Source organism: Bos grunniens, chromosome 7 (genome assembly GCF_055505025.1).
Source record: "Bos grunniens cultivar Pamir isolate PY7600 chromosome 7, Bosgru_T2T1.0, whole genome shotgun sequence".
NCBI classification, from domain to species: Eukaryota; Metazoa; Chordata; class Mammalia; order Artiodactyla; family Bovidae; genus Bos; species Bos grunniens.
The window spans coordinates 89609622-89630741 of NC_141171.1; the positions used below are offsets into that span (position 1 = coordinate 89609622).

Sequence of the window (21120 nt, forward strand, 5' to 3'; positions counted from 1 at the left end):
TAAGGCAGTGAGTATACCATACTAGTAGTGTTAGATGCTCTGTTGAGTCCGACTCCACGGACTGTAGCCTGGCAGGCTCCTGTGTCCATGCGATTCTCCAGGCAAGAATACTGGAGTGGATTGCCATTCCCTTCTCCAGAAGATCTTCCCAGCCCAGGGACTGAACCTGGGTCTCCTGCATTGCAGGCAGATTCTTTACCGTTTGAGCTACAGGGAAGACCTATATACCATACTATGTTTTTGTAATTCTACGTATCATCTCATACCATGCCTATCACTCCCAGCCTTGAGTAGACTGCTTTTCAAAGATTCCTCTCCTCTATCCTCTGTATGAGTTACTGACATATTCTACCATTCCCTAGATTCCAAGCAGAACGGTCACCAAATTTTCTTTGGAAATTTGAAAACAAACACTAAGCCAGAAGCAAAACAAGTATTTTCTCAAAATAATAGGAAAGCTTTTCCCAAGCTCTAAACCCCTACATACCAAAACCATAACTGGGAACATGCATGGCCATGGTTGGTAATTTCTTTCATTCTAAAAGTACCATTGTTCCTCCATTGTCTTGGATAGGCTGTTGTCTATCCATCTTCAATGTCCATCTTCTTACCATCTATTACCATCCACTGGTAATAGAAAGGATTTGCCTTTCTTAGCCAAGAAGGTAAGACACACAGAAAACAATTCACAAGTTCTCTTGGAGGCAAGGCTTGATATCCCTGGTACAACTTCAAACCATTTAGAGTCTAATCACTTTGGAAGATAATTATACTTGTGACAGTGGAAGTCTAGTGGCCTCCTGCCTTGCTGCCTGCTTTTTCCTCCAGTTGGAATATACTTTTCTTTCCCTTCTGAGTCATTCTTAATCATCTTTCAAAACCAATCTCACAAGTAGCTTTCACATGAAAATCCTTTTGATATCCTGAGATTGATTCCGATTTCCTTCATTCGATTATTCAGCAAACATTTGAGTACCTACTATGTGCTAAGTACTATTCTAAAGAGCAGTGATAGCATTAACTGAAATCCCTGTTAGAGCTTACCTCCTAATGGAGGGAGAGAGAGAATAGACAAAGCACATATATGACATAGAGAATAGTAAAAATGTACATAGAACACAAGATGGCAGAAAAACAGACTATGGAGAGAGAGAGTTAGGACATGAGATCCTGGCCAGCAGGGTAATTGCTGTTAAATAGGATGGTCACGGAAAGCCTTAATGGTACAATGATACATAAGCAATAAGCAGCAACCCCAAGGAAGTAAGCAAATACACCAGGTGTGTGTCCAGAGCAAGATTGCTACAGACTGAGAGAACAGCAAGTGCAGAAAATCTGAGGCAGGGACATGTTCACACCTGTTGGTACATGTTCAAAACCAGAAAGATACCCACAGGAGCAGTGTGGTGTTGATACACGCAGGTATGTGAGGCGTTTCACCTTGCCAGCCTGAGGACTCCAGCATTTACTATGAGCCGAGAAGCCACTGGGGGTGTTTGGGTAGAGGAGTGTCATGACCTGCCTATGTTTTAAAAAATTACTCTATTTCCATCTCAAGAATGGAGTGTAGTGGGACCAGAGAGTATATTGGGAGATCAGCTAAAATTTCAGTCATTCAAGGGAAAGATAACAGAGGCTCCCTATGTGTATATGTGTTTTGGGTTTGTGTTTTTGCTTTTTTTTTTTTTTAACAAGTTGACCATAAGGCTAGCCTGCCATTATCCTACATTTGTCTTGATAAAACTGTAACCTTAGGAGGAGAGAAACTGCTCATAGCTTTATCATCATCATTTTACGAAAAAAAAAAAAAAAAACAAAACAGCATATTACAGGGCTCAACAAATGTTTACTGAAAAAATAAATCTATCACAGACTATTACATTCAGACCATGTAAAGGTCCAAATACCACAGACATTGTAACAGAAATATTCATGTGAAAAATACTTTGTGATGTTTCACTGGAGGAGAAAAATATGAGTATTATCCTACAATTTTGAGATATTGGTCTTCAATACTATCCAGTAAAAATGTAAAGAAATTATTATTAAGGATGGAGTCAATTCCACAAAGGCAACTGAAGTAATAAATGTAATGGATTTTGATCAGTACATAAAATGAAAATCATAAATAATGTACTTGAAAAGTACAAAGTGACATTAATAAGTAAACATCTGTTTTATATAATTAAGGTCAGTTGAGAAAAAAATCTAATTGTAAAACCTAATTTTAGTAAATACATCAACTACTGTTTTGGCAAAAAGTATTTGAAATTTGAATGATAATGAAATGAGAAAATTTTTATGAATCATGGAAGGTTTTAATATTCCAGACTCATGCTAAATCACAAAAAAAGGCATTTGTCTATGTATTAGCTTACTACTGCTGCTGTAAGAAATTACCACATACTTGCTGAGCTGAAACAACACACGTTTATTATCATATTCCTATAGGTCATAAGACTGACTTCGATCTCAGTGAGATAAAATCAAGGTGTCTGCAGGGCTGCACTCCTCTCTGGAGGCTCTAGGGAACAATACACCTCCAGCTTCTAGAAGATGCCTGTGTTCCTTGGTCCATGGTCCTCTTCGTCTACCTTTAAAGTTAGCAGAGCAGGTTGAGTCCTGCCCAGGCTGATCATTCTGACCTCCACTTCTGCCTCCTCTTCAACTATTAAGGACTTTTAATTACACTGTGCTGTCCTGTGCTAAGATGTTTCAGTTACGTCTGACTCTGTGTGACCCTATGAACTGTAGCCCGCCAGGCTCCTCTATGCTTGGGATTCTCCAGGCAAGAACACTGGAACGGGTTGCCATGCCCTCCTCCAGGGGATCTTTCTGACCCAGGGATTGAACCCACCGCTCTTACATCTCCTGTATTCACAGGCAGGTTCTTTACCACTAGAACCACCAAAATAGTCTAGGATAATCACCCTAATAAGAGGTCAGCTGATTAGCAACCTCAATCCCATCTGCAACCTTAATTCCCCTTTCCTACATGTAGCAACATTTGTACCTGTTGCTGGAACTGAACATGGACATCTTTGAGGAGCATTATTCTGCCTTCCATAGTGTAACACAAGTATTATTACTTGCATTAATAAGTAATACTAAAAAGACATATAGAAAAACTAAGACCTACAGTGAAGGAAGAATTATAATTAAAAAGAAATAAGGAATTTCAAACTTTATTAAAATTAATTCTTCAAAAGAGAATCATATCTTAAAATTATTAAATCTATATCATATCTGTACCAAAAATCTGGGAGGTTTCAGATATGCTGTTTTGTTCATATACTCTCCATACTTTTGTATATAATATTTATTGCTATTTGTAAAATCTAACCAATGAAGCAATAACCTCAGATATACAGATGACACCACCCTTATGGCAGAAAGTGAAGAACTAAAGAGCCTCTTGATAAAAGTGAAAGAGGAGAGTGAAACAGTTGGCTTAAAGCTCAACATTCAGAAAACTAAGATCATGGCATCTGGTCCCATCACTTCATGGCAAATAGATTGGGAAATAGTGGAAAGAGTGACAGACCTTATTTTGGGGGGCCTCCAAAGTCACTGCAGATGGTGATTGCAGCCATGAAATTAAAAGATGCCTATTCCTTGGAAGGAAAGTTATGACCAACCTAGATAGCATATTCAAAAGCAGAGACATTACTTTGCCAACAAAGGTCCGTCTAGTCCATGGTACGGTTTTTCCAGTAGTCATGTATGGACGTGAGAGTTGTACTATAAAGAAAGCTGAGCACCTAAGAATTGATGCTTTTGAACTGTGGTCAAAAAGTGTTGGAGAAGACTCTTGAGAGTCCCTTGGACTGCAAGGAGATCCAACCAGTCCATCCTAAAGGAGTTCAGTCCTGGGTGTTCATTGGAAGGACTGATGTTGAAGCTGAACCTGTAATACTTTGGCCACCTGATGCAAAGAGCTGACTCATTGGAAAAGACCCTGATGCTGGAAAAGATTGAGGGCAGGAGGAGAAGGGAGGACAGAGGATGAGATGGTTGGATGGCATCACCAACTCAATGGACATGAGTTTGGGTAGACTCCAGGAGTTGGTGATGGATAGGGAGGCTTGGTGTGCTGCAGTTCATGGGGGTCACAGAGTGTCAGACATGACTGAGCGACTGAACTGAACTGAACCAATTAAGAAAGAAAGAATGAATGAGATAGAAGTAATATACAATTCAATATGAGATTACCTTTTTCACCTACCCAGCAGAGACTTTTAAAAACTAATACTCAGAGCTTGAAAGAACACATAAAAATGATCATTTTCTTACACGGGTTGTGAAACTGTCAATCTGAGCATCCTTTCTGTAAAATAATTCAGCAATACATGAGGTTTTAAAATCTGTTTTTTTGCTCTAAAAATTCCATTTCCAAAATTCTACCCTAAGAAAAAAACAGAAATGTAGGAAAATATTTATAGAAAAGGATGTTCATCACAGCAGAAGGTATAAAAGTAAAAACTGAAAATGACTTAAATCATGATACATCTATGAGATGGAATACTAGTCATTAAAATTAAGTTTCTAAATTTTTAGTCATGACAAAATATGATAAAGGAAAGTCGTTACAGGCCATGTTATATATGGAATATGATTTCAACTATACAAAAATATACATGCATGAACAAGTGACTGAGAAAAAAAGTATTATGTGACTATTTCCAAGTATTGTAGTTATGCATGATACCTGTTTCTTCTTTCTGCTCTTTTCCTAATTTTTAAATAGACTTGCATAGCTTTTACTTTCAAACTAACAATTTTCAAAAGTAGTTCTGTGCATTTGAATATATAAGCTTTATGTTTATACAAATATTTGAATATCTCCTTCTAATAGTCATATTTTCTTCTTCCGCAAGCAAGTATGGAGTTAAGACTTTGTTTGAGAAACAAGAAAATTTGAGTAAAAAGGGGGCAAAAGTTGCATCTATGCTCGGTACTTTTCTATTCATGAGCTACATTCTACAAAATTCTAAATCCAATGCTGTTTTGGATTTTCTTATCTAAGTTTCCAACAGACTCTTTTTTTCATGAACTCTACCTTATTCTCTAGCGAGATAGTAGGCAATCTTTTCAGAAAAGACAGAATTTTCTATTTAACTCTGAAAGCCATTCTCCTTTGAGATCTGTTGAAATATTATAGTACTCTATGATTTTCCAGCATAACCAAACTGGAAGGAGGGGCATAATTATGGAGACAGTAAAAGGGTCAGTGGTTGCAAGGGGTCAGGAAAAGACAGCAGAAGGGAACAGGAAAAGTGCAGAGGATTTTTAGGGCAATGAGAAACTTGGTGTGACATTTTCATGTTGGATACATGTCATAGAAGTGAAGTCGCTCAGTCGTGTCCGACTCTTCGTGACCCCATGGACACCAGGCTCCTCTGTCCATGGGATTTTCTAGGCAAGAGTACTGGAGTCGGTTGCCTTTTCCTTCTCCAGGGAACTTCCCGACCCAGGGATCGAACCCAGGTCTCCTGCATTGTAGACAGACACTTTACCATCTAAGCCACCAGGGAAGGCTATACATGTCATATATTCAACTAAACCCGTAAAACATACAACACTGAACCATATCGTAACTATAGACTTAAGTGATAAAATGTGTAGTCATCACTTGGGACAATTGTGCCAATATGGTGTGTTAATGAAGGAGGGGGCTGTGCATGTTTGGGGCAGGAAGTATACAGGAAATGTCTGTAGTGTCCTCTCAATTTTCATAAAACTGCTCTAAGAAATAAAGCCTTAAAAAAAAGTGAAAAGGAGTTAAAAAAAAAAAGAAAGAAGTCAAGTCACACTTCATCCATTTAAAAAAATAATAAAACAGTGAAGCTTTGTCTTCATCTGCCAAATTTAAATCCTAAAAGTAAAAAGCCAACATTCAAAATCACTTCAGTTAATTTGCTTTCATACATGTTATAAATGCATTTATTTGTGAATATACTTACATTATTTTCAAACAGGAAGTGAACATAGTCTTATTAGAGAAATCAGTCTAGGAATTCGACATCTCCTTCCCCACCTGTGCTTGATAATCTCTCTTCTTCCACTTTGAAAAGAAAAAGCATACTTGTCTTTGTTCATCGAGAATCTCACCACGCTGCCCTCCCTTGAAGTATAAATTTCCATGGTGCCCATCAAAGGAACAATTTGAAATACTGACATTAAGAACTCTGTGAAGACTTCTGAAATCAAGGCACAATAAAAGCAGGATATGGCTTTCTGTCTGCCCTTCTCTGGTGACTCAGACGGTAGAGTCTGCCCGGAGTGTGGGAGACCAGGGTTCGATCCCTGGGACAGGAAGATCCCCTGGAGAAGGAAATGGCAACCCCTTCCAGTAATCTGGCTTGGAGAATTCCACGGATGGAGGAGCCTGGCAGGCTACAGTCCATGGGGTCACAAAGAGTCGGACCCAACTGAGCAACTTCACTTTCACTTTCTTTCTGCCCATCTATGTATCTTACGCCTTTTCCACTAATGGCTAGGAGCAAAATTAAAGGCAGCATAATTCGGCCCACACTGGAACTGTCTGACCTGAGATATACTGTGAGTGGGTATCAGGAGTGAAGACAGTTTTGTTACCTTGCTCCTCCGCTGCCTATTGACAGCGCTCCTGAGGGAAAGGCCTGAGAGCACTTAAACACAAATTATTAAAGGTGCAAACACCTTATTGAATCCAAGTAACAAATCTATGAAAAACAATTTCTCATTTGTTCATCGAAATCACTCCGGGCATCAGAAGTGATGTGGTTATGATTTTTTTTTAATCGTTTTAAATATAGAAAAACCAAGGCAGCCATTTTGTGATAGAAAGGAACACTAACTTGGCTGATTTTTTTTTTGTTGTTTTAACAATAAAATCTGACCTTTCTAACTAGGTTATAAGGTGAAGATTTTCCATGAACTGAAAGAGTTAAGTCCATACTTAAAAGTTTGACAGAACTATAAATAAAATATAAGAAAGCAGAACTTTATCCAAAAAGTGCCACAAATACATTAAATATTTTTATTTCACCAACCCTTTCTGAGAATATTGAGCCAAACAAGGTGCCCGTACATGAAAAAATGACAGTAATAATCACTGAGAAAATCTTGAGAAAGATTGTGTTTTTGAGAAAGGACAGTTCTATTGACTGCGTAATCTTTTTGCAAGTCAGATGACTTCTAATTCTTGCTTACAATGAAATTGAAAGAGGCCCTGATCAAACTGATGGTTGAAATATAATTTTAATAATAAGTCACTATATTAATTTTTGACATATGACTGATGAACTAAGAATAGTGATATTTCTATAATAAATAAATTTCATTTCCATCTACTTATTTATGCAAAATTATTTATCAATGTTCTCAACTACAAAATAACCCCCCCAAAATCTTTAATTTTAATAATTAACTTTTTCAAGATTTATAAATTTGTGTATTGACTTGATCAATTATGCACTAATAATAGTTGCAATGGTAATTCGATCCTGGAAAAAAGCTTAACATTTATAGATTAATGTTCACAAGAAATAGAGATTTTAACTTCAATTAAGGTAAATATTTCTGTTGCTAAGAATTAAGATAATTATACAATAAAAAATATTTTCAAGCATAAAAATGTATTATACTAAGCTAAATTCTTTGGAGAAAATGGGATCACAGTATGAATTCAAGAAAAAACGTCTCCAACTATTAAAACATTGTGTTCATTTTATTAAATGGATGATGTTGGATTGATATTTTAATATTTATACTCTGTTGGATACTTTCAAAAAAGTGATGCTACAGTTTTAGTTTACAATGTTAGTGTTTACAGTAAATTAGATATTATGGCCTTTGTGACTCCTTAAAATTAGAAAGAAAATTTTTAGGCAGAGCTTAATGTTGTGTGAGGATACATATAGGGAGCACGTAAGATAGAAATGATCACTTTAAAACTCCCTTTAAATAAACAGAAGGGAAGTCACCCAGAAAAGAAATCTAACCAGTTCCATTTAGGCAAAGAATTCTATAGGTTTTTGTAGTAAAGGCTAAAGCATATTTCCATTTGGGACCACAAGTTGACTATAATAAATATTAGAGAGCTTTAAACCCTACAGAGTTCTAACTGGAAGTAGTTTAATGAACAAAAATTTGCTTATGCCTCATGATTTATGATATGCCTCAAGAGGCCAAATGAACCAGAATCCATCACAGTCCTTTTGGACTGATAGGATCCTCTCAACAGACTATTCAGATATCCCCATGTGGTAAGTCTAAATGGTTGAGAAACGACATTGATTAGTAAATCTAAGTTATTCGAAATGACTCTTTAATTTGTGGCCATGCTTATGCCAGTTACTACATAGAGAGAGTTCATGAAATCCAAGTACAAATGGGCTGGTCTGGTTCGCACTAAGAAAGGCAGAAGTCTATTTTTTCTTCATTTAAATGGCTTGAGCTTCCTTGCTTTGACAGTGACTAAAAGTATATGTTATTTTAAAAGGCTCTTTCATGCACATAATTTATTTTTACTTTTTATTGAGATGTAACAAAGTAGAAAGATATTAAATGCACACTTGATACTTTTAGAAAAGCATATGCCAGTGGAACTCCGTCCAGATCAGATCAAAACACAGAATATTACTAACACCACAGAAGCCTCTTTTTGCACTTTCCCAATCCTTATCACTTCCCCATCCACTAGAGGTAAGCAGTAATCTGACTTCTACTACAATAGGTAAGTTTTGCCTGCTTTTTGAATTTCATGAAATAGTATCATACAATATATATTGTTAATATTTGATTATTGAAGAAAAAAAAAATAAGTCGCAGGATGAGAGACTATACTGGCATTACATATATCTGACAAGGAACTTGTCCCAGAATATATTTTGAATACAAGTAAATTTTAAAAGGTAGATAATCCAATTTTTAAATGAACAAAAGATATATTCAGTTCAGTTCAGTTGCTCAGTCATGTCCAACTCTTTGCAACCCCATGAATCACAGCATGCCAGGCCTCCCTGTCCATCACCAACTCCCAGAGTTCACTCAAACTCATGTCCATCGAGTCAGTGATGCCATCCAGCCATCTCATCCTCTGTCGTCCCCTTCTCCTCCTGCCCCCAATCCCTCCCAGCATCAGGGTCTTTTCCAATGAGTCAACTCTTTGCATGAGGGAGCCAAAGTATTGGAGTTTCAGCTTCAGCATCAGTCCTTCCAATGAACACCCAGGACTGAACTCCTTTAGGATGGACTGGTTGGATCTCCTTGCAGTCCAAGGGACTCTCAAGAGTCTTCTCCAAAGATATATTACTAAAGGAAAAAACCAAAGGATATTTCACACATTTTAAACTTCTTCCTTTTAAGTCCTGAATCTGAGAATAGTCTCAAAAGCTTAAACTTTCCTTCTTTAAAATAACTAATCTCTTCTTTCACATATTCAAAAAGCATTTCTTAAACATCTCCTATGTTCAAGGCATTATGTCATACAATGCAAAATTAAGATAAATAAAGCACCTGGCCTCAAGGAATGAAGAATCCAGTAGCTGAAATAAGTGATATAGAAAAATGATCATACTTCAGTATCAATAGCAACACTGGCCATAACAGAAATAGGATGACTGACTGTTCCTACTTGACAAGGGTGGAAGGATGGAGAGAAGTAACTCAAGAAGAAAAGGTGGTATTTGGTTGATTTAATATCTTAAGTAATTAGTGTTATATAACTGAGGGGGAGGGAAAACCTTAGACAAATATCCTAAGGAAAGCTCCTCCCTGATTAGCCTCTTTTATTATAGATCAGTCATTAGTCCCGAGTGTGTTAGTCTCTCAGCTGTGTCCGACTCTTTGCAACTCCATGGACTGTAGCTCACCAGCCTCCTCTGTCCATGTAATTCTCCAGGCAAGAATACTGGAGTGGGTTGCCATGCCCTTCTCCATGAAATCTTCCCAACCCAGGTATCAAACCTGGGTCTCCCACATTGTAGGCAGATTCTTTACCATCTGAGCCACCAGGGGAAGCTTTGGTCCTGAGAGGAGATATAAAAAGCTTTCCTGAAAAGAAGTGAAAAGCAAAGAAGAAAAGGAAAGATATAAGCATCTGAATGCAGAATTCCAAAGAATAGCAAGAAGAGATAAGAAAGGCTTCCTCAGCAATCAATGCAAAGAAATAGAGGAAAACAATAGAATGGGAAAGACTAGAGAACTCTTCAAGAAAATTAGAGATACCAAGGGAACATTTCATGCAAAGATGGGCTCAATAAAGGACAGAAATGGTATGGACCTAACAGAAGCAGAAGATATTAAAAACAGGTGGCAAGAATACACAGAAGAACTGTACAAAAAAGATCTTCACAACCCAGATAATCACAATAGTGTGATCACTCACATTCACCTAGAGCCAGACATCCTGGAATGTGAAGTCAAGTGGGCCTTAGAAAGCATCACTATGAACAAAGCTAGTGGAGGTGATGGAATTCCAGTTGAGCTATTTCAAATGCTGAAAGATGATGCTGTGAAAGGGCTGCACTCAATATGACAGCAAATTGAGGAAACTCCACAATGGTCACAACACTGGAAAAGGACAGTTTTCATTCCAATCCCAAAGAAAGGCAATGCCAAAAAATGCTCAAACTACTGCACAATTACACTCATCTAACACACTAGCAAAGTAATGCTCAAAATTCTCCAAGCCAGGCTTCAGCAATATGTGAACCGTGAACTTCCAGATGTTCAAGTTGGTTTCAGGAAAGGCAGAGGAACCAGAGATCAAATTGCCAACATCTGCTGGATCATTGAAAAAGCAAGAGAGTTCCAGAAAAACATATATTTCTACTTGAGTGACCACGCCAAAGCCTTTGACTGTGTGGATCACAATAAACTATGGAAAATTCTGAAAGAGATGGGAATACCAGAGCACCTGACCTGCCTCTTAAGAAACCTATATGCAGGTCAGGAAGCAAAAGTTAGAACTGGACATGGAACAACAGACTGGTTCCAAAGAGGAAAAGGAGGACGTCAAGGCTGTATATTGTCACCCTGCTTATTTAACTTATATGCAGAGTACATCATGAGAAACACTGGGCTGGAAGAAGCACAAGCTGGAATCAAGATTGCCAGGAGAAATATCAATAACCTCAGATATGCAGATGACACCACCCTTATGGCAGAAAGTGAAGAGGAACTAAAGAGCCTCTTGATGAAAGTAAAAGAGGAGAGTGACAAAGTTGGCTTAAAGCTCAACATTCAGAAAACAAAGATCATGGCATCCAGTCCCGTCAGTTTATGGCAAATAGATGGGGAAACAGTGGAAACAGTGTCAGACTTTATTTTTGGGGGCTCCAAAATCACTGCAGATGGTGATTGCAGCCATGAAATTAAAAGACACTTACTCCTTGGAAGGAAAGTTATGACGAGCCTAGACAGCATATTCAAAAGCAAAGACATTGTCAACAAAGGTCTGTCTAGTCAAGGCTATGGTTTTTCCTGTGGTCATGTATGGATGTGAGAGTTGGACTGTGAAGAAGGCTGAGTGCTGAAGAATTGATGCTTTTGAACTGTGGTGTTGGAGAAGACTCTTGAGAGTCCCTTGGACTACAAAGAGATCCAACCAGTCGTTTCTAAAGGAGATCAGTCCTGGGTGTTCATTGGAAGGACTAATGCTGAAGCTGAAACTTTAATACTTTGGCCACCTGATGTGAAGAGCTGACTCATTGGAAAAGACCCTGATGCTGGGAACGATTGGAGGTTGGAGGAAAAGGGGACAACAGAGGATGAGATGGTTGGATGGCATCAACGACTCAATGGACATGAGTTTGGGTAAACTCCAGGAGTTGGTGATGGACAGGGAGGCCTGGTTTGCTGCGGTTCATGGGGTCGCAAAGAGTCGGACACAACTAGCGACTGAACTGAACTGATGACAGTAATTTGATGGATCAGAGCTGAGAACCATTCTTACTTCTAATTCTACTCTGACCTTGGTATTCCAGAACTGGAAAACTCTTTTCATCCTCTACCACATTCTGCAAATTACTGAATTTTCTGACCCTGAATCTTAACATTCCCCTAAGTACATTACTGATGTCTGTCTGTGAAACTTCTTAATATGGAGTTTTTAACATTTAAATCACCGAAGAATTACATTCGTCATCTATTCCTTCCTTCTTACTTGTACTTCCAAATAAACCCTATTTAGTTCTTAGTTGATAGTACCTTCATCCACATGAGTTTGTTTGCTTGTTTCTATTTTGATTTTGGAGTGATTTTCCTTGTTTTATAACTGATATGCCCTCTCCCCGAATAAATAGACCTCTAGCCTTGCTCTTGAGTTTTGATTCCTAGTTTTCACTCAACTCTGAATCATTTCCACTCTCTAGATCCAAGATTTTTGCCATCCATCCTGTCTCATAGCTGTTGAAGTGCCAGCCAAAAAAACAGGAGAGGGGAAGGATTTTTAAAAAAATAAAAGCATACAATGAACACAACCTATTCTTTTCAGATAAAGATATCAGCTTTTAAATCTTTGTGTCTATCATCCATATATATTTAATGGATTTCCTTCATGCTTCTGTAATACACTGAGTCACAGCCTGAAATTGTTTTCTCAAAATCTGGCCTAACTGCATCAGAATATCCTACTTTCTCTGAATAAGTTCTTAGACCCTACTGGAACCTACTGAATGAGAACATCTGGATCTGAACCTCACAAATCAGATAATTTCTTAAGAAACCCCAAAGTCTTAAAACAAGACTTAAATGGAACAATTTCATGAACCAACTGACTACCAACCAATTTAAATATTTCTTTTTGCCTACTCTGATAAACACTGTGGGAAAAATTCAAAGGGACTGTCATAAACAGAGAGGCACCTCTGACACCACATAAATAAACATAGGATGGCCTCACTGAGAGATGAGAGACCAAATGAGACCTCCAGATGTCCTTTGTAAAGCACCACACACATGACTGAAGCCATCTGAGACCATCTGGTCCAAGCCCAAGCCAGCCCAGAAGAGAAGAACTGCTCCACAGAACGGTGAGAAAAAAATTTTTATGGCATAGTGTTTTTAAGTTACTAAATTTTGAGGTGGTTTGTTACACAGCAAAAGCTAACTGATAAACCCAGTAAAATTTCTTGTGCAGAAAAATTGTGGTAAGGGTCAACACATCCTAGCACCCGTCTTCTCAGTGGAGAACAGCTTCACCACATATTCCATCCGGGTGACTTTGTCATTTCTGCTATCCTCATTTTCTTCCATTCATTCATAAAGTATTTGTTGCTCATTTTCTTCTGAAAGAGTTCTAACCATCTTTTTGTTTACTCTATTTTAGATGGAGTAACACTGCTGACCCTCAACAACATATAAAGTTTTATAACGCATGCAAGGCAGTCAATGAAGTGCTTTTTATAAGAGCATAAAAATTGGGAACTGCCTAAATCCTCAACATTAGGAGTATAGTCAGATAAAACATGGTATCTGATGGAAAAATATTCAGCCACTTAAAATCTTATTTTTGAAGGATATTTAGTAACAAGGAAATGTTTCTGATAATTAGAAAGTGAAAAAAAGCACAATTTAAAACTAAAGATATAGTTATTCATATACCCATATATAAAAGTGAAGGACATGTATTGGGATTTAACAGTCATTCTCTCTAAATAATGACATAATAAATAATTTTTACTAGCTTCTATAACTTTTTCTTTATCAATCATTACTCACACAATGAGCATTTATTGCTTTCACAATCAGAGAAAACATGTTAAAAACAAATTCATAAATTTTATTTTTGCTTTCTCTCACAGTTATCCAAATTAATCATTAAAATGTCTTTTGTGACCCATATCCATTAAACAAAATAGGAAAATGTTCATTTGGCAACTAGAGTTTACATTGACTACTACAGTACTTTTGTTTTTTAAAAAAGTATCCAGGTATCTACAGCTATCTAGCTGAAAAAAATCAAAAACCAAATAAAATATAAAAGGAGAAATATTAAACACTGCTATAGCCTCAACCACTCAGGTGCACCCTGTTCTTAGACATAAAGGATTAGTCACATGTGTCATTCCTTCTGAAAATGCAATCTTTCTATTTGATACTGAATAACGTATTAAATTTATTGAAGTTATGATAACTAACTTAAAGTATCTGTGGAAAACAGTGACTTACTAAATTTTGTTAGAGCAAAGACAACAATATTGTACTCTAAGTAGTAAACTTGTTTTCACAGAGAAATAGATTAATAATTGTGAAACTATGTATGTTAGAATTTAGTAAATAATTATATTGTGGGTATAAGAGCCAGCTATCTCACTGCCATAGAAAGGACATACAGGCAAGGTAAGGGAGAAGGCAACAATGGTCCTTTGTAGTTTTAGATGTAAATTGACTATATCAGTATAAACTCTGCTGTTGTTGATATTGTTACTGTTTTTAACATGGATAGGTTTAGACATATATATATCTTTCCTAGTTCTGTCCCCTAAGAGTATTTCGAAGGAAGATTACCAAGTACAAAGGATCATGCTTAACATCCAGATTTTGGTTTCTAAATATAGCATTCTCCAAGAAAAATAAATAGAGCTTAGCTAGGAAAAATATGTTGGGGACATTTTATGGTGTCAGAAATTACAGAGCATCTTAAAAGATGATGTACTGAGGACATAAAATCATTTCTGTGCCACTTTTTGCAAAAATGCATAATATAAACTTGAACACGAAACATCTTACAGACAGATTTATTCTACATAATACTGGCTAGTACCCTTCTAAGATGTCAAGGTCTTAAATAAAACATTAAGACTGAAGAAATACCCTAATTAGAAGAGACTAAGAAGACATGAGGGTTTCCCAGGTGGCATTAGTGGTAAAGAACCCACCTCCTAATGCCAGAGACATAAGAGAGCAGGTTCTATGTGGGTCAGGAAAATTCCCTGGAGGAGGGCATGGCAACCCACTCCAGTATTCTTGCCTGGAGAATCCCATGGACAGAGGAGCCTGGAGGACTGAGTCTAGTTCAGTCATTTGCTCAGTCATGTCAGACTCTGCAACCCCATGGACTACAGTACGCCAGGCTTCCCTGTCCATCACCAACTCCCAAAGCTTACTCAAACTCATGTCCATCGAGTCAGTGATGCCGTCCAACCATTTCATCCTCTGTCATCTACTTCTCCTCCTAACCTCAATCTTTCCCAGCATCAGGGTCTTTTTCTTTGCATGAGTCAGTTCTTCGCATCAGGTGACCAAAGTATTAGAGTTTCAGCTTCAGCATCGGTCTTTCCAATGAATATTCAGAACTGATTTCCTTTAAGATGGACTGGTTGGATCTCCTTGCAGTCCAAGGGACTCCCAAGAGTCTTCTCCAACACCACAGTTCAAAAGCGTCAATTCTTCAGTGCTGAGCTTTCTTTATAGTCCAACTCTCAAATCCATACATGACTACTGGGAAAACCATAGCTTTGACTAGATGGACCTTTGTCGGCAAAGTAATATCTCTGCTTTTTAATATTCTGTCTAGGTTGGTCATAACTTTTCTTCCAAGGAGTAAGCGTCTTTTAATTTCATTGCTGCAGTCACCATCTGCAGTGATTTGGAGCCCAAAAAGGTAAAGTCTCTCACTGTTTCCATTGTTTCCCCATCCATTTGACATGAAGTTATGGGACTGACTGCCATGATCTTAGTTTTCTGAATGCTGTTTTAAGCCAACTTTTTCATTCTCCTCTTTCACTTTCATCAAAAGACTCTTTAGTTCCTCTTCACTTTCTGCCATAAGGGTGGTGTCATCTGCATATCTGAGGTTATTGATATTTCTCCCAGCAGTCTTGATTCCACTTTGTGCTTCATCCAGCTCAGCATTTTGCATGATGTACTCTGCATATAAGTTAAATAGGCAGGGTAACAATATAGTCTTGAAGTACTCCTTTCCCGATTTGGAACCAGTCTATTGTTCCTTGTCCTAGTTCCTTGTTCCTAGTCTATTGTTGCTTCTTGATATGCATGCAGATTTCTCAGGAGGCAGGTCAGGTGGTCTGGTTTTCCCATCTCTTTAAGAATTTTCCACACTGAATCCATGGGGTCATAAAGAGTCAGACACGACTAAAGCAACTTACCGTGCATGCACGGATACATGAAGAATAATGAAATCGAAGGATTCAGGATTAGATCTTAGTTCAGATTTTTAAAAAAAAATTAGTAGGAAAATTGAAGAAATGTCAATAAGATCTGTAGATTGGTCAGTAGTAATATATCAGCATGAATTCCTGGCTTTGATCACTGTGCTATGGTTGTTTATGTAAGATGGCAATATATGGTGGAGATGGCTAAAGGAATCCTTAATGCCATTTTCACTAGTTTTGTAACTCTGGAAATACTTGAAAACTAAAGATTTTTTAATAAGGGGTTTCCTGCTGGACAGGACAGTTTTTTGTTTGTTTTTTTTTTTTGACGTCAGCTAGACTCTTCTTCAAAAGTTGTTCCTAATTTCACAGTTGTCATTTTTATCTGTTAAAGACTTTTCTCATTAAGCCAGAAGAATCAAATTAAATGTTATGCAATAAGATCTCTTTCTTCTTCCCATAGCTTCCTTCTCTCCTTTTAAACTTTGCATTATGTTATTCTCTCATCAAACCTGCATGAGAAATTCTTACTTATGTAACACTTAATGTAATATATAGCATCTTATAAACTTCCAATATCATTGAAATACTATAATAATGTAATTCTGGACACTGTGGTTAAATAATTGCTACTGTCTTGATAGCTACTCAGAATAATGTAGCTAAAACATTATTCTAAATTCTGTAATTAAATAATTAGAGTTGTCTTGCTTGCATGCTACTTTTATTATTAGTTCCGTTTTTCTTTAGCTTTTTTTTTTCTTTGACTCAATGCTGATACATCTCTGGAACATGCTGTGTTTCTTTTTTAGTATGTCCTAAAGTGGGATCATTACAAATTTTAGGTAATTTTTCTTTCCGTTCTTTTCCTTTTCTTATTTCATATTTTCTTTTTAAAAATTTAATTTTCACAAAATATACATAAGATAAAGTATACTGTCTTAACTATTAAGTGTACAGTTTCATAGTGCTAGGTATTTTCACATTGTTAAAGTTCTGGGATTGGTTCCCTTTTTTTAACTTTTATTCATGTATATAAACAAAAAGATGCAAAGCAAAGATGATTTTCTTAGTCTTGGTGGGCTATTAAGGATAGTATATTCCCAGTTTCATGTACCATTTTTCCAGATATTATTTGCAATGATTCACATAAGCTATAAATAAATGTTTTAGAGCTAGCTTTGAGTTCAAATGATTAGAAACAAAAATCAAGCAAAGAGGGGCAGAGAACTTAAATATAGTTAAATGCTTCCTGTATGACTTCCCAGGTGGTGCGGTGGTAAATCCACCTGCCAGTGTAAGAGAGATAAGAAACTTGGGTTCGATCCCTGAGTCAGGAAGATCCCCTGGAGAACGGAAGGGCTACTGACTCCAGTACTCTTACCTGGATAATATCATGGACAGAGGAGCCTGGCAGGCTACAGTTCATGGGGTCGCAAGAGTCTGACACACTGAGTCTAACACACACAGACCTCCTGTATAGAACTATCTAAAAAGCTCAACTGTCCAGAATAGAGTTTTTGGAGGAAAAGTAAGTAGATAAAAGTTCTGTGGGGAAATAAAATTAGTACCACAAAATCCAGGGCTTAAATTTGATGTATTTTAGACATAAAAGGATCTCATGCTTTATTCAAGGGTTTACTCTTACTTTAAGGGCAATGTAACATTCTTGGCTACCTGGTTTCTAAAAGTCACCAGAGACCAGAAATAGCAAATATGAAGTAAAAAGAGTTACTCTTGTAGGCAGTGTTGGCAGTACATCGAAAATAAAAAATTACATGTGTAAAGACACAGAAATAACATGAGAAGCAGACATCATAATATAATTAACAGAAAAATGAGCGTACTGTTAAGGAATAAAAATGTTCTTCACATCTCAAAGTTCCTAGAGGCTACTATGAATTTAAAAACATTATGATACCCAGTGCTTATAATGGTATCTTCAGTGTAATATATTTCTAAAAACAAAGAATAAAAATAAATTTATACTGCATGATCTCTATGTTCCAGTGTTCACAGATTTAATTCATAGGATATATACTATATTTTAGAATGCATAAAATAAAACAGCTTTTATTTTTGCTGCTGTTTAAAATTTGGGTGCTCAACACCAATTTGGGGTCAAGGGGGAGATGTACTACTGCAAGAAATTATACCAGAATCATTTTTTTCCAAAATATAATTTCACACAGTTATTCTAGCTAATTAAAAAAAAAAAAGTGCTGGTAATGAGAATTCATTTTCAAAGTGCATATTTTCTCTAACTGCTGACTTTCATTAATATATTACTAAATGTGCAGCATTAAAATAAGATTACAAAGATTAACACTTAAGAAAACTCTGGAGAGATATGAGGTTAGAAATGCTTAGAGACATTCACTGGGAAATGACCACAGGCATTCACGGAGAATTTTTGGTCTCAGGTAGATGCCCTTTGGCAAATGATACAGGCTAATAAGTTTCCAAAAAACTGAGACTATAAGCTCTGTGAGGCCAAGAACCCTGTCTCTCTTCATCACTGTATCACAAATTCCTGTTACAGAGAGTGAAATGGGGTCAGGCAAAGTCAGCACCTGGACTGTGTGCTTCTGCACACTGTTCTCATTTCCTATGAAGTGAATTAAGGAGATAGGACACTGGAAGCAAGTAAACATGTCCCTTTCTGGACTTAAAGTAACTCATTTTAACAGATCCTATGGATCTGTAATTTCCTCGGTTCTGTCTTGCGACAGCAAAAATTCAAAGCAACAGACAAATCGGTGTTACAGCTCAGTTTTATTAGTAAAAACAGAGGAGGAGTGAGGACAGGCTGACCCAAAGGACCCAAAAGACGAAGAGAAGAGAGGCTCAGTCCTTCGAGGCTTCCTCCTTTTATACATTTGTCTCCTCCCCGCTGAGCCTGCCCTATGTAAATTGGGCTAGCCAGGAGGGCTGTTTGTTTTACCTGAGGTCCTCACTCCAGGCCTCAGACCTTCCTTTATTCTATTTTTGTGGGCTTTTCCCTTCTTTGTCTTTTAGCCACCGCCATTTTGGACTCTTTTATCATCTTCTAACTACCTAACAGATCTAAAGTACCATCATATATTTTATTTTAATCAGCTCACAAATCTTCCCCAAAGTTTTTGTGATGACAGCATTATGAGACATTTTAACAAGCACACCAGGACCATGCTAATTGCTATATATGCAGAGCATCATAACTGTTGGCCTAGCCTGCCTCCTCAAACTTTATGACTCCTGTGAATATACTCAATGAAAGCCAATTTCAGAACCTATGTCTTGCCTTGTGTATTCTTCAAATGCAGCAAGTTTAAATATGAATAACTGACATGTTTTGTTCTTTTTGTAATATGTGCTGAGTATCTACTCTAACCTGTTAACTCTACTAGAAGCCCAGTTAACTCTACTAGACACCAGAAATACAGTGGTGAGGAAAACAATCTTTTCTCAAAGATCTTACATTCTGTTGTAAAGAGTTAAAAGATGCAACAAAATTAACAAAATGAGGAAAACTGGCAAAAGCACTAGGAGAAAATATGGGCTGTAATAAGAATAACAAAAGGAGTGGGGCAGGGTGGGGGCTGGAGATGCATTGGGTCTGATTGAATCAGAAAAGATTTCCTGAAGAGGGGACATTTACGCTAAAAGCTAAAAACGATGCAATGCTTAGATTGACAGGCATTTGGGGAATATGATCCTCTGAAGCAGTAAAGAGCTTGCCTTGTTAAGGAGTTGAAACAAGACCAGGATGGCTGAGGCCTAGCAGACAGGCCATGATAAAACGTGAGGGTTTTTCCTAGAGCATTGAGAAGCAATTGAAGATAGTTAGAGAAATGATTTACATGGCCTAGTTACATCTGGTATATTTTTCTTAGTTCCTAAAGCAAAGTAATTAAATATTGCTAACTTAAATTTTATTTGCCCTGAAGTTTTCCATGATGCATTTGAAATAAAGTTTTCACCAACCTTCATTGTTTGAACATGTTAATGCTACAGCGAAACTTGATTTGCTTGACTGTCTTCCAAAGATCAGTCCTTACTGATCTCTCATAAAACTCAGAACCACTTAAGCATCCTAGCTCAAAGCCCTGTTTTCCCTCTATCATCTTCATGACCATGGAGACCTACAGTTCCCAGACGTTCATATGACAAAGGGCATTAATCATCTGCTTCAAAGGGCTCCATTTGTTGTGTTGGCAGCTTTCATTCTTTCTGCTCCCTAATGAGGCTCAGTCCCACTCACTGACATCCTACAATAGTCAGACAAACCACCATCTCAAGTTCTGCCAGGAATCAAAAATAACATAAACTGCATTCTATGCTGGGTATCTATATTTAATGATAATGTATTAATATAATGTCTCTGGTGGTATTTTTTCAAAATTTGTTTCTCCATTTCCCCTTCATTTGGAAAAATGCCTCCTAACCATTGTCTATATAGCTTGTCTGAAGAATCGAAATGCTTATTCCCCCTGTAATACCTATATTATAATTAGCACACAGAAATCCTTTAAAAGTTCCTGATTTTAATTACCACCTAGAAAGAGAGTGGGCCTCATAATTGTTCAGTAGAGTTCTCTATACCACCCCCAACTGGGAACAGATGCAGCTAATGTGATTCTGCAAATGAACTCACAGAAATCCTGGTGCTTCCTCAAGGGAGCAGGATTCTTTTCCCAAGGTACAGGATACTTCAGAAAAGGGATAGAAGAGACACCTTCTTCAACATGCATTTATGCCTTCTGGTCCTTAACAATCCTTACCTGTAGTGGCCATTATTCCTCTAGACTTTGTAGTTCTACATTATTACCAAAGTCACATAGAAAGATATCAGATCAAGATATGGGACATAACTCCTTACAACCTTCCTCTGCAACTCTTATAATCCTGCATACCCTGGCAAGACAAAATATCTTCTGTCAGAACTTGCTGAGGACATGGAATGAGATGATCCATAGAAGAATACCACAAAAGATACAAAGGAGCGTGCAAACCTAAGGTACTAAGACTATGGCTT

General features: G+C 37.2%; 1 protein-coding gene across 27 annotated transcripts in view; it reads right to left on the reverse strand.

Annotated features, from left to right (window-relative positions):
* The window catches only part of LOC147369947 (uncharacterized), a 779924-nt gene that overhangs the window by 627314 nt on the left and 131490 nt on the right, over positions 1-21120 (reverse strand). Inside the window, exon 3 of one of the 27 annotated variants that reach the window (XR_015168177.1) lies at positions 8504-9297. The exons of the other annotated variants lie outside the window; for them this stretch is intronic. The gene's annotated coding sequence lies outside the window, so the exon portion shown is untranslated. Of the gene's footprint in view, positions 1-8503; positions 9298-21120 lie in introns of those variants that run through there. 27 annotated transcript variants of the gene reach the window in all.